The sequence below is a fragment of the Elaeis guineensis genome, chromosome 11, assembly GCF_000442705.2.
Source record: "Elaeis guineensis isolate ETL-2024a chromosome 11, EG11, whole genome shotgun sequence".
Classification (NCBI taxonomy): Eukaryota; Viridiplantae; Streptophyta; class Magnoliopsida; order Arecales; family Arecaceae; genus Elaeis; species Elaeis guineensis.
The window spans coordinates 111,327,724-111,340,963 of NC_026003.2; positions in this window are offsets into that span (position 1 = coordinate 111,327,724).

Genomic DNA, 13,240 nt, shown 5'->3' on the forward strand with positions numbered 1-13,240 from the left:
ATTTTTTTCCTTGTGTTGTAGAATGCATCTGAACACATGAGTCGCCAACCCATATAGGTCGGTTCGGTCATTTGGCAACTCGTGCCGCCACGAAGGTAGGACATGTCCCGACTTTGGCTCGGCCTTCAATGGTCGAGGTCGTAAGTCGGGCATCCTTCCCCCGGCCGCGTGTCGGGCTCGTTCGTTGAGTCGGAAGCCGACCGACCGTCGGATAAAGGTTTGGTAGTCAGGTCTCTTCCGACGCGTTCAGTCGAATGTCGTCCGGCGCATTTAGTCGGGGGAAAGCCGATAAGTCGGATCCCGATACCCTTGTGTCGGGTATTTATACTGCGCCTCATGATATACGGTGGTAAGCCGAATATCTTCCGGTCGGCCGTAGCTCGGTCGGTGAGTCATGAATGCGACTGAGATCGCATCGTGCGATAGACGGTGGCAAATCAAATATCCTTCGTCCGGCCGTAGCTCGGTCGGTAAGTCGCAAGGACGGTCGCGTAGGCATTCCGCCTTTCTTTGGTCGGGGCTCAGTCGGTAGGTTAGCCGATTGTCTGGCCCGAAAGTTCGACCGTAGAAGGAGTGTCAACTTCCGTCGCTGTAGATGGCCCTTGCGAGCGCCCGATACGTCGTCGGTGGTCGGGCCGTCGGTTCCACGCGGATACCGAGTCCGAGTCGGGACGTCGGGACCCGACCTTCTTGGTGAGCGCCGATCGTCAGTCGAAGAGTTAAAACTCCGCAATTTCAAACTGGATTTGTATTCTGAATGAACAAGTACAAAGTTCATTGGTGATACAACTTCAGGTTGTCGGCATTCCATGTCCGGAGAATGGGTTTCCCTTCCAGAGTCTCCAGTCGGTAGGCCCTCGGACCATAAGTGTCTGCTACCGTGTAGGGCCCTTCCTCATTCTCTCTCGATTGAGCTCTCTGTCTTTATTTCACTGTTGCCCAGTCGCCTCTCTGACTTGACCGTCGGAGGGTCTCCGCCGGAACCGCCTCCGGTCAGTGTGGACTTTCTTTTTGTAAGCGCTCGTTCCCGGCGACCAAACGACGAGGGGATTGGAGGGATTGGCCGCAACACGTATCATCCACAAAGTATAGGATTTTAATGACATTGAAGCTCGGATTACTTTCGATGCCTTCAATTAGACTAAGTGCACCAGCCTGCATAAAAATACTAGAGAGCATCAGTAATTAGAATGAAGAGAGTCGGCAATGAAGGTCACCTTGTCTAAATCGTTGTTTGCAGTTAATCCATTTTGCCAAGGATCATTCACCAAGATTTCTATAGAGCTGAGAAGAGGATAGGGAACCTAGGTACGTGGTCCATCTGATAAGGAACTTCGCTTGGAGCACTGCAAAGAGGAAGTCTCAATTAAAAATGCTATGTTTGGTGAAAGCGGGAGTACTTTGGTTTTTTTGTTCCCTTTGTTTGGTCCTTTTTTTTTGCTTCATTTGTAGATAATCGTGTACTCTCTTTCTCTGCTCTCTCTTCATCCTGAATAAAAGACTGGTGGCCGCTTTCTCAGCCTCCATTAACCTCAAAAAAAAAAAAAAAAAAAAAAAAAAAAAAAATATATATATATATATATATATATATTCTTTAGCCTCTGCTCAGCCATAGAAATTAACTTAAACTGAAAAGCAATAATTATAATCTCACTTTAACTCAAAATAATAATAATAATAATAATAAGTATAATCTCAGTTTCCTTAAAATCCTTGATGACCTGTCATCTGTGGCATCACTTGAATCATTCCTCCATCAAAGTTGATATAAATATGTTAAAAGGAGTTGGGCTGTTTTGGCAAAATTTATGATTTACTATGATCATTCTAAATAGATCTTTACATATTATAAAACTATACGGAAAGAATATGGTATAACAATAGAAAGGCAAAGGAAATTGATCTAGGAGACCGTATACTTCCATTGTCGTTGTTATTCATAGAAGTCTTTTTTTTTTTGAATAAAAAAAGAAGCATGAAATCATCCTGCTTTATTGCAGAGAGCAAAATATAAATTTTTTTTACATAACAGCAACAGAAGGTTCAGAACACCACAAACGAAACAAACGCATCCAAAAGCTCATAACAATGCACCAACTTTAAGATGAGAATGTCTCTGAGGTTGGTAGAGAAAGAGCAGCAGAGTTGAATGATTTGAAAAAATATAATACACCATTCTTTAGAATGATAATTTTTGCTCAAAATAGTTGATGATGTTCTTTGTCCTTTTGCACAAACACTCTCAGCTACGAAAGTCATCACTGGAGATTTAAGGTTTCTCGTAGTTTGTTGGAGGCATTCTACTTGGCTCGTTTAGGCTATTTAGGCTATCTTCGGTGGCGTACTGCGTCCACGCCTTGGGATGGAAAGTAGGACCAGCGGCAGGCCCTGTAAAGTCTCCTTGTCCCTTCTCTTCGAAAGTTCAGACCGGTTATTCATCCAGACAGGATGAGTTTGATGATAATGTATCTTATTGCGGTCCATCTCCTCGTCGTCTGATCATCGAGAATGAGCACCTACAAAAGAAATCCATACTAACCGGAGATGCCTCCGACGGAGACCCTCCGACGGTCAAGTCAGAGAGGAGACTAGGCAACAGTAGAAAAAAATTAGGGAACTCAGCGAGAGAGAGAGTGAGAACTAGAGAGAGTGAGTCCAGGAGCTTCGAAAAAACCTCCTCGCAGTACTGTTGCCTTCCCCGTTTTATAGTAGAACGCGGCGTGGTGCTGTCATTAATGGCGCAGACAACTAGGGGAGTTGTCAAATCGTCGGAGGCTGTCAGAGTCGCCGCGGACTGTCAAGTCGCCATGGGTTATCAAATCGCTGGGATTAATCTATGTCCTTGGCAGGACAATGTCCCAGGACGGCTATGCCGCATGCCTTTGTCAGGACGGCGGTCCTCAGTAGTCGTACGGCGTTTGGGGGAGCCGACCGACCATACGTCGGCATTTGGTTGTGGGATGTCGGGTGAAGACCCAGAGACCCTCCGACGGTTAGTCTAGCGCGTTGCGGGAGTCGGACATTGGGCTCCGCCGTTCGGCCAGTTGGGAACAAAAAAGGTCTGTCCGACCGACATACCTTCGGTCGGACGGTGTCGGCAGTCGTCGGTCGGTCGGTCGGTAGAGTCGGACGTCGGTCAGGCGGGCACGAGGGTGAGTCAGCGTGAGAGGGACCGATCGGTATATCCCAACAGTTGCCCCCCCTCCACTCCTGAGTCGGATGTCGTGCTGGCCAGCGTCCTCGCATGGGCGGCGGCTTCGGACGAAAGGAGTGGATATCCATCGTATCATGCTCCGACTCTGACGACCGTACCAATGATCGGTCCGACGCTAGATGTCTTATGGGTGTCAGGCGTCCCATTGGTGTCAGACGTCCCATCTGGAACAGAAACCGCCGTTTTCGCCGTCTCTTCGAGAACACAAACCGCCACGATTTTTCGCCACGTGGTAGGGGGCCATTGGGCCGAATCCGTTCAGGCGGATGGAGGCCACGTGGCCTGATCTGGGGCAGGTGCGTCGAATCGTCGGACTGAGGGAAGGCCAGATGCTGCCACATGTCACAATCTGGTAGATCCTCGTTGGGCGTGCTCTCATCCTGCCATCGAGGGGCACTATATATACAGGGTCACCTGTATCCAAAACTCTACTTTTCAAATCTGTTGCTGAGACCCTGGCCGAGCGGTCTCTTGTCTCAGGTAGTTGTCCCCGCCTCCTTCCTTAGAAAGTTTTCCAGGAGCCTCCGCTTTGTCTTTCCATTTTCTCTTTGCTTCCTTGGAATTTTCTTTCTCCTTCTTCTTCTTCATTCTTCGATCTCGATTTTAGCTCATGGCTAGAACCTCCCCACGAGGAAGTCGGTCGGGGAATCCGATCGACGATTCTCGATCGACCCCGGAGGTGGAGATCTTTTCACTTTCGGGGCCGAATGTCGATCGGCTCCGGGAGCAGTACAGCATCCCGGAGTAGTTTCGACTGTCGCCCCTGGGACCGACGGTTGGGTTAGCAACCCACCCCCGGGCCAGGTGGCTTTCTACGTCGAGGATCTCCGGGCCGGTCTTCGCTTTTCGGTTCTGGATTTTTTGGAACGTGCTGGACTACTACGGACTTTGTCCGACGCAGCTAGTGCCGAACTCGGTCCGACTGGTAGTCAGCTTTGCCTTGCTGTGTCGGCTTTTGCCGACCAATCCTCGTATTTCCCTCTTTCGAGCCTTCTTTGTTCTCCGACCCCACCCTAAAGCCCGAGGGTGGTGGTTTTTCAACTCTCGAAAGGGTTTTCCTTCATCACTGTCTTCCATCGTGATTCATGGATGGAAGAATCAGTTCTTCTTTGCTTCTTCCCCACATCCTTGGGGGTTCCCTTCCGTTGGGGGACCCCCGAACTCAGCCGAATGAGAATAGTCGGATGGAGGAGGGGACCGAGAGGACTTCCACCATTTGAAGGACATCTCGATGCCGAAGCAGAGGGAGCTCGTCACCGAGCAAGCCCTGTATGACGCCGGTCTGAGCTTGGTTTCTCGTCTAAGTCTGTTTTCTTCTTCTTCTTCTTCTTTTTTTTTTTGCTGGTGCTGATCCTCTGTTGAAATTACAGGCATGCCGCCGAGGGTGAGGCTGACGGAAGACAACGTTCGGCAACACGCGGCGCGGAAGAGGCCGGCGCACGGAGCCGAACCATCGCGGCCTCCCAAGAGGCCTCAGGTAGCATCATCGAGCGAGCCTGCGGCGACGGGGTGCAGCTCGGCTCCGAACGAGTGTCGGACCGTGAGCGATCGTCGCACTGTCAGTGCCGACGGTGCCCTCAGAAGCTCCATCTGAGGAACGATCGATCGAGGGAGCAGCCCCATTCGAGGGATGAGGGCTGAGGAAGCGACCGAAGATGTGCCGGCCGCACAGCCGGCTGCGAGGTTCGGGCAGAGACACGCGAGCCCGAACAACCTGCGTCGGTGATCGCTGCGGCCTCGGGAGGGACCCAGTCGGGCTCGAGCCTCCCTTCTCTTTCTGATGTCAGGGCCTGGGTGTCTGAACGAGGGAAGGCCCCGATGGCGCCAGGCGACGACAGGAGGTTGGCCGACCGCGGTGCGTCGTCCGATGCCCCACTTCCCGAAAGAGCGTCGGCCCTGGCCAACCATGACTTGGCCAGGAGGTTATGCCAGGCGGTTATCCTTCCAGCCGATCATGAGGTCATGAAGAATCAGCAGGTATCCGACATGCTTTCTTCCTTCACCCGACCATGATCCGGGTAAGTCTCTCCCCTTCACCTTTCATTTTCGTTGTCGTTTCTATCAGTTCAGTCTTCTGACGGTCGGTCTGTTGTTTGCAGCTGATTTACAACATATCCGAGCTGGAGGCCGGATATCGGATGTTCGATGATCTCCGGCGGCCTGAAAAGATAAGGCCATGGCCGTCGAGGCCGAGAAGGCAGTAATGGTCGACCAGCTGAAGCAGTCGGTCGACCGTGAGGCCCGGCTTGAAGAGGAGATCTCCCTCCTTACCGAGGGTCTCCCGCCTTACCGGTGCCCTGGCTGCCTCGGGGACCGAGCTGCAGTCGGCTCGCGAGGAAGCCAAGTGGAAGTCCCGCACTGTTCGACGGCTGCACCGCAAGCGGGATGACTACGTCGGCGAACTCAAAGGCGAACGTGACCAGCTCCGAAAAAGCTTGAGAAATCTGCCAAGGCCGAGGAGAATCTGTCCTCCGCTCAAGCCGATGCAGACATAGCGAGGGCGGAGGCAGAGTCGGTGAAAGAGGCCATAGGTCGGGCTGTGGAGGACTTCCGCGGCTCCGACGAATATCGGGAGGAACTCTTGGAGAGCAGTTTTCTCTCGTACCGGTGGGGTACGAGGACGCCCAGGAAGCGGTCCAGAGCCTGTATCCGAAGCTCGATCTCAGCAGCGTCGTCCCCCCAGAGTCGGAGGGTCAAGCCGCGGGAGAGGTGGCCGATCCGTCGTCGGGAGATCGTACTGCCATGGAGGAAGCCGTCCCGGACCAGATAGCCGAAGGCGAGGCGGCTCCAACCCCCGATGCTACTTTGGCCTGAGTGGACACGCCGACCGTCCCCGGACTTCTCCCGGTAGAGGAAGCCGACTCCGACGAGTAGTCGGAGCATCTTTTATTTTTGCTTTTGTTTAGTGTACTTGTAATCAGGCTTCGGCCCAATCTTGTAAATCCAGTTTATGTTTGAATGAAATCGAAATCTTTTCAACTTTCTCTCTTTCTTTATGTATCCTGGAATGTGTCTTGTATGTCTCACCGAAACACTTTCGAACGTATAAGTTGTAGGCCCGACGTACTAGCTAGGATGTTCGGTAAGATCCCAGGTAGCTAGCCGGGATAGTCGGTAGCGCACGCCATGTTAAAGGCGGAGTGAGCTCCAATTTTAGATCGGCTTTCCGACTATCGTATGACTCGACAGTCGAGAGTTTAAGTCGAGCGCCCGCTGCCCAGACCTGAGTCGGGCATGTTCGTCGAGTCGGATGTCGTCCGTCCTTCGGGTGTAGTTCTTCGACCCAATCATCTCGTAGGGTCCGATAGTTGAATAGTGTCCGACGCATTTGGTTGACGACAAATCGGTCATCCATTGCTCGGTTCTTTATCAGACGTATGCATCGTGACGTGCGATAAACGGTGGCAAGCCGAATAACCTTCGACCGATCGTGACCTGGTCGGTATGTCGCAAACGCGACATTGGTCGCGTTGGCCTTTTGTCTTTCTTGGCCGGAGCCAAGTCGGCAAGTTAGCCAGTCACCTTGCTCGGGTGCTGGCTGCGGAAGGGGCGTGGCTTCAACTTAGGGGTTTTTTTTTTTATCGCCATCATCGGCCTTCCACCAACGTAGATACGTCGGTCGTCATATGAGTCCGACGTGTTGTCGGGGATTGGGCCGCAGATTTTCAATGGAATGCTGGGCCCAAGTCATGGGTCGGGGTTCGTACTACTAGCGAGCGCTGACGCACTGTTGGAGAGCTGAGATTTAGACTCTGAAGTTTTGAAGCTGAGTTTGCATTCCGAACAAGGGCACATAGAGTTTACTGGTAGTACAACCTCAGATTGTCGGCATTTCAAGTTCGGAAAATGGTGCTTCCTTCTAGAGTCTCCAGTCGGTAAGCTCCCGACCTGTAGATGTCCGCTATCTTGTAGGGTCTTCCCAGTTCGGAGCCAACTTTCCTTGATCTAGAGGCTTCGAAACTTCTGCCTTTCTTAAGACCAGGTCTCCAGGCCTGAAAAGCTTCGGCTTAACCTTAGCATTTTAGTATCGGGCCACTCTCTATCGGTAGGAAGCCATGTGGAGTTGAGCCTCTCGTCGGAGTTCGGGCAGGAGGTCTAAGTCGGCTCTCCGACATTCGGAGTTGTCCGGCTCGCAGTACTGCTCGACTCTAGTCGATGGTAGTCCGATCTCGAGCGGGATCATCGTCTCCGTCCCATAGGCCAAGCTGAAAGAAGATTCTCCGATCAGGACACGGGGTGTTGTTTGGTACGTCCATAGGACGAAATTCAATTCCTCGACCCAGAGATCTTTGGCTTCATTCAGTCGGGTCTGGAGTCCATGCAGAATAGTCCGGTTGGTTACCTCGACCTCACCGTTGGACTGTGGGTGCCCGACCGAGGTCAGCCTGTGCGTGATATGAAATCTCGCATAGAACTTCGGAAGTCTCGGTTGTCGAATTATCGTCCATTGTCGGTAATAATAGTGTGCGGTAGCCCGAACCTGAAGATGATGGACTTCTAGATGAAGTCTTCTATCTTTCGCTCGATGATTTGTGCCAGAGGTTCGACTTCTACTCACTTAGTGAAGTAGTCGATTGCGACGACTATGAACTTTCTTTGGTCGGATGTCGGAGGGAAAGGATCGAGTATGTCGATTTTCCACTGGACGAAGGGCCACGGGGCGACAATAGGAGTGATTTGACTGGCTGGTCGGTGTTGTATGTTGGCGTATCTCTGGCATGGCTCACACCTCCGAACCAATTCAGCCGCATCCTTTCTCATGGTGGGCCAATAGTAACCCTGCCGTAGGACTTTGTAGGCCAAGGATTTGCCCCCCAAGTGATTTTCGCAGATCCTTTCATGTACTTCTCTGAGCGCGTAGTCCGCGTCAGTCGGTCCCAAGCACCTGAGTAAGGAAAGAGAGAACGACCTTTTGTAGAGTCGGCCATCCATTATCACGTATTGGGAGGCCACCCATCGGAGTCGTTTGGCTTCCGTGGGGTCTTCAGGGCTGGTTCTGTCGGTCAGATACCGAACGATCGGATCCATCCAGCTTGGTTCGATCGTCAGTTGCAGCACCTTTTCGGCATTGTCGATGATTGGCTGCTCGAGACTCTCCACCAATGTCCGACCCAAGGCGTCGTAGGCTGATGTTGCAAGCCTGGAGAGTGCATCGGCCCGAGCATTCTCCGACCTGGGAATGTGGGAGATCTCGAAATACTTGAGGTGTGCCATGAGATCTCTCACCTTCTGGAGATATTTACCATGGTCGGGTCTCGCACCTCAAATTCACCTTTAACTTGCCCCACGATCAGCTAGGAGTCGGAGAAGACTCTGAGGCTGCTGATCCCGAGCTCCTTCACTACTCTCAAGCCAGTAAGGAGCGCTTCATACTCGGCTTGATTATTGGAGGCTTTGAAGTCGAACCGGAGGGCATACTCGATAACCACTCCCTTTGAGTTGGTGAGCAGGAACCCGACCCCGCTCCTCGAGCGTTGGAAGCTCCGTCGATGTGCAACACCCAGGTAGACCCGGGGTCAGGTTCGGAGATTGCAACTTCTCCGGAGCTCCCACCTTTCGATCTTGGTCGGTTATCGGGCACTCTGCAATAAAGTCGGCCAAGATCTGGGCTTTCAAGGCTGGTTGTGGTCGGTACTGAATGTCGAACTCACTCAGCTTCATTGCTCATTTCGCCAGTCGTCCTGATGTGTCGGGGCGGCGCAAGATCGCCCTCAGGGGCTGGTCGGTGAGGACCACGATAGCGTGTGCTTGGAAATACGGACGGAGTCGTTGTGCAGACACGATCAAGGCGAATATCATTTTCTCCATCTTTGAGTACCGAGCTTCAGCTTCGTGGAGTACTTTGTTGGTGTAATATATGGGTTGGTGAATTTGGCTCTCGTTCTCCCGGACGAGTACCGAGCTAACCGCCTCTGGGGAGGTTGCCAAGTAGAGGTACAGTGTTTCTCCGACTTCTGGCTTTACAAGCAACGACGGGGAGGCCAGGTACCTTTTCAGATCCTCGAAGGCCTGCCAACACTCGTCCGGCCAAGAGAAATCCTTCGCCTATCTCAGGGTCTGAAGAATGGGAGGCATCTCTCTACCGATCGAGAGATGAATCGGCTGAGCACGATGATCCTTCGTTAAGCTGCTGTACCTCCTTTTTGATGCCCGGGTACCGCATGTCGATGATTGCCTTTATCTTCTCAGGGTTAGCCTCAATTCCTCGTTGAGAAATGAGGAACCCGAGAAACTTCTCCGAAGTCACCCCGATGGCGCACTTAGTCGGATTTAACCTCATCCGATGTCGTCGAAGAGTGCAAAAAGTTTTTTGAGGTCTTGGACATGATCTGAGGCCTGCACACTCTTCACCAGCATGTCGTCCACGTACACTTCATGTTGCATCCGATTTGATCTTTGAAGACCTTATTGACGAGTTGCTGGTAGGTGGCCCTGGATTTTTCAGTCCGAATGACATTACCCTGTAGCAGTAAAGGCCCTTGGCGGTCACAAAAGCTGTGTGCTCCTCGTCTTCGGGCGCCATCCGAATCTGATTGTATCCGGCAAAGGCATCCATGAAGCTGAGCAATCGATGTCCGGACGTCGCGTCTATCAGCTGGTCGATTTTTGGAAGTGGAAAAGCTATCCTTCGGCAGGCATGATTTAGGTCGGTATAGTCAATGCAGATCCTCTACCTCCCGTTGGCTTTTTTCACCATGACAATATTGACGAGCCAATCAGGGTACGTGGTTTCTCTGATGAAGCCCGCCTCGAGTAGTTTGTCCACTTCCTCGTCGATTCCTTCTGTCTTTCAGGAGTGAAAGACGCTTCTTCTGCCTCACCGGCCTCATTCCAGGATTGATGTTGAGTCGGTGAGTCATCATCTCCGGGGGATGCCGGACATATCCGCTATCGACCAAGCGAATACGTTGGCATTGGCCTTCAACAGCTCTACTAGTTACCGTTGCTCAGGGTCGGATAATTGGGATATGACCCAGGCCACTCGTTCGGGATTCTCCGCTATCGGGATGGAAACCAGCTGTTCGACCGGTTCGCCCCGTTCTTCCTCTCCCCACTGGTCCACTTGTCGGCCGTCAGGAGTCTTTCGCTTCGTTACTTCGAGCAGAGATTTGAAAGCATCGCCGAGCGAGCTGTTGATCCCCGTGCATCTCTCCGACTCCATTTTTGGTCGGAAATCGAACCAGCAGGTGGTAGGTCGAGACTATAGCTTTGAGGGCGTTTAGCCCGGATCTTCCAAGTATGGCGTTGTAGGCCGAAGGTACTTGGATGACTGTAAAGGTTAGGTGGATGGTGCTTTATCGTGGTTCGGTTCCAGCTGTCACGGAAAGAGTAACTTCTCCTTCCACCGTGATGGCTTCCCCGGTGAAACCCACCAGGGGCGCGGAGACTCTCTCGAGCCGATCAGCCGACAGTCACATTCGGAAGAAGGTTGAGTAAAACAAAATATTAGTTGAACTTCCATTATCAACAAGAATTCTTCTTACATCATAATTTGCTATTGTTGTCGAGACAACAACAGCGTCGTCATGGGGAGTTTGGATTCCCCGAGCATCTTCATTTGCAAAAGTAATTACATCATCTTGGCGCTGTTTCTTCGTCGACTCTTCTCCGGCAGTCGTCCCCGGTCCAGTCATTTAGAGATCATGTTGATGACCCCGCCGTGGGCTGATTGTTCACTGCCTCCTCAGTCGGTTGGGGTCATCGGTCGGAGACGGGTCGAGTCAGCGATTTTTTCAAAATTTTTCGAAATAGCCTCGACGTATGAGGGCCTCATTTCATCCTTAAGTTAGATGCACTACTCGGTGTTGTGGCTGTGGCCCCGATGAAATCAACAGTACTTTCATCGGTCGAGGCCCTTTGCCTTCAAAGGCGGAGGCCGTCGCAGATATTCTTCTCCTTTGATTTCCATCAAAATCTGTGCACGAGGAGCAGAGAGAGGAGTATAGGAATCATACCTGGGATGCATCGACCTAGGACTCTGCCATCGAGGCGATCTCGGGCTCCGTCGCTGGGGTGAGACCTATTTGTCGGTTGGGGGCCTGCTAGGCTCGATAGGAGCCCGATCTTTCCTTCGATTCTCCTTCGGGCCCTTGGCCTCAGTCAGACGCCGGTCGGAAGCTCCTTCGTCTGCATGCATGTATTTGTACGGCGCTCCAGCAGTTCGGCATATGTCCGGGGAGGGTCTTGTCCAAGGAGTATGTAAATCGGGACCCCCTTAGCCCCTCTTCATGGCTGAGATAGCCATGTCTTCGTTGAGGTCCGAACCTCGAGCATGGCCTCATTGAATCGCGACACGAAGTGTCGGAGCGTCTCGTTTTCTCCCTGCTTGAGGAAAAAAGGCTGTCCGAAGGAGTGGATGCTTCCTGAGCGGAGGTCGGAGTACCAGGCCCTGACGGCCTTGCGAAGTGTGGTGGGGAAGCCGATGCAGAGAAGGGCATCGGTTGCCCCTTGGATCGTCATGAGAGCCTTGTAGCTCTCCAGATGGTCAACTGGGTCGGTGGAGCCATCGTAGGGCTCCACATGAGGCATCTTGAACCGACTAGGATCGGCTCATCGAGGATGAGTCGGGAGAGAGGTTGGGCGGTCTGAAAGTCGACGTCGTTGAAGATTTTGTCCGTCCACCTGAAGCTGGGCGAGCCGACGGTCGATTTTTTCGAACCTGCATTCGTAGTCGTCAGCCCGTCGATGCTGGGAGACCCGGGGGTCGAGTCTCCGATGAATCTGAGGGGGAGGCGGACGGTGTCCATGGCTGCTTCTCCTTCCTCGCTCGTTCCAATTGGGAGGAGAGGGTCGTCAGGATCGATGGGTATCATGTCGTGTCCGCCTCTCCCCTCTCGGTGGGAGTGCTGTGATGGCTGCTCCTGAGGAGGAGACGGAGATCGATGCGGCGTCGGCGGCTGCTCCTGGAGGGCATCGGGTGTGCCACCGGTTGTCCCACCGACGAGTGCGACAACCGGGTTGGTTGTTGTTGAAGGCTCTTGACTGCATCCGTCAGCACAGTCATCTGCCGCACAATTACCGTGATTTGCACCTCCGTGGTCACCACAGGATGCGGAGAGCTGGGCTCCGCCATGGAGGGTGGAGGAGAGGTCTCTTCCCGGCAGGAAGAGTGCCTCGTCGATCCGATGGCCCTCGATCGCTGAGCCCAGATTCTTATCATTTCGAAAGATTTTTTCAAGCTCTGTGGAGGTCGGACCTCTCCTACCTGGCGCGCCAAACCTGTTACGGCCAATCCCCTCGTCGCTGGTCGTCGGGAACGAGCACCTGCAAGAGAAGTCCACACTAACCAGAGATGACTCCGGTAGGGACCCTCCGATGATCAAGTCAGAGAGGAGACTAGGCAACAGTAGAAAAGAATCAGGAGAACTCAGCGAGAGAGAGAGTGAGAACTAGAGAGAGTGAGTCCAGGGGCTTCGAAAGACCTCCTCACAGCACTGTTGCTTCCCCATTTTATAGTAGAGCGCGGCATGGTGCCGTCATTAATGGCGCAGAAATTAGGAGAGTTGTCAAATCGTCGGAGGCTGTCAGAGTCACCGCGGACTGTCAAGTCACCGTGGATTGTCAAATCGCTGGGATTAATCTATGTCCTTGGCAGGACAATATCCAGGGCGGCTATGCCGCATGCCTTTGTCAGGACGGCGGCCCTCACAGTGTACGGTGTTTGGGGGAGCCGACCGACCATACGTCGGTATTTGGTTGTGGGATGTCGGGTGAAGACCCAGGGACCCTCCGACGGTCAGTCTGGCGTTTGCGGAAGTCGGACATCGGGCTCCGCTGTTCGACCAGTCGGGAACGGAAAGGGTCTGCCCGACCGACATACTTTCAGTCGGACGGTGTCGGCAGCCGTCGGTCGGTAGAGTCGGACGACGGTCAGGCAGGCCCGAGGGTGAGTCGGCATGAGAGGGACCAGTCGGTATATCCCAACATATCTCAAATTCTATTGCTTGATCGAGTTGGATCCTATTTATAAATGAACTTCTACCAGATTTGGATCCAGATTTCATATGTTTTATGAGACCGGTGATG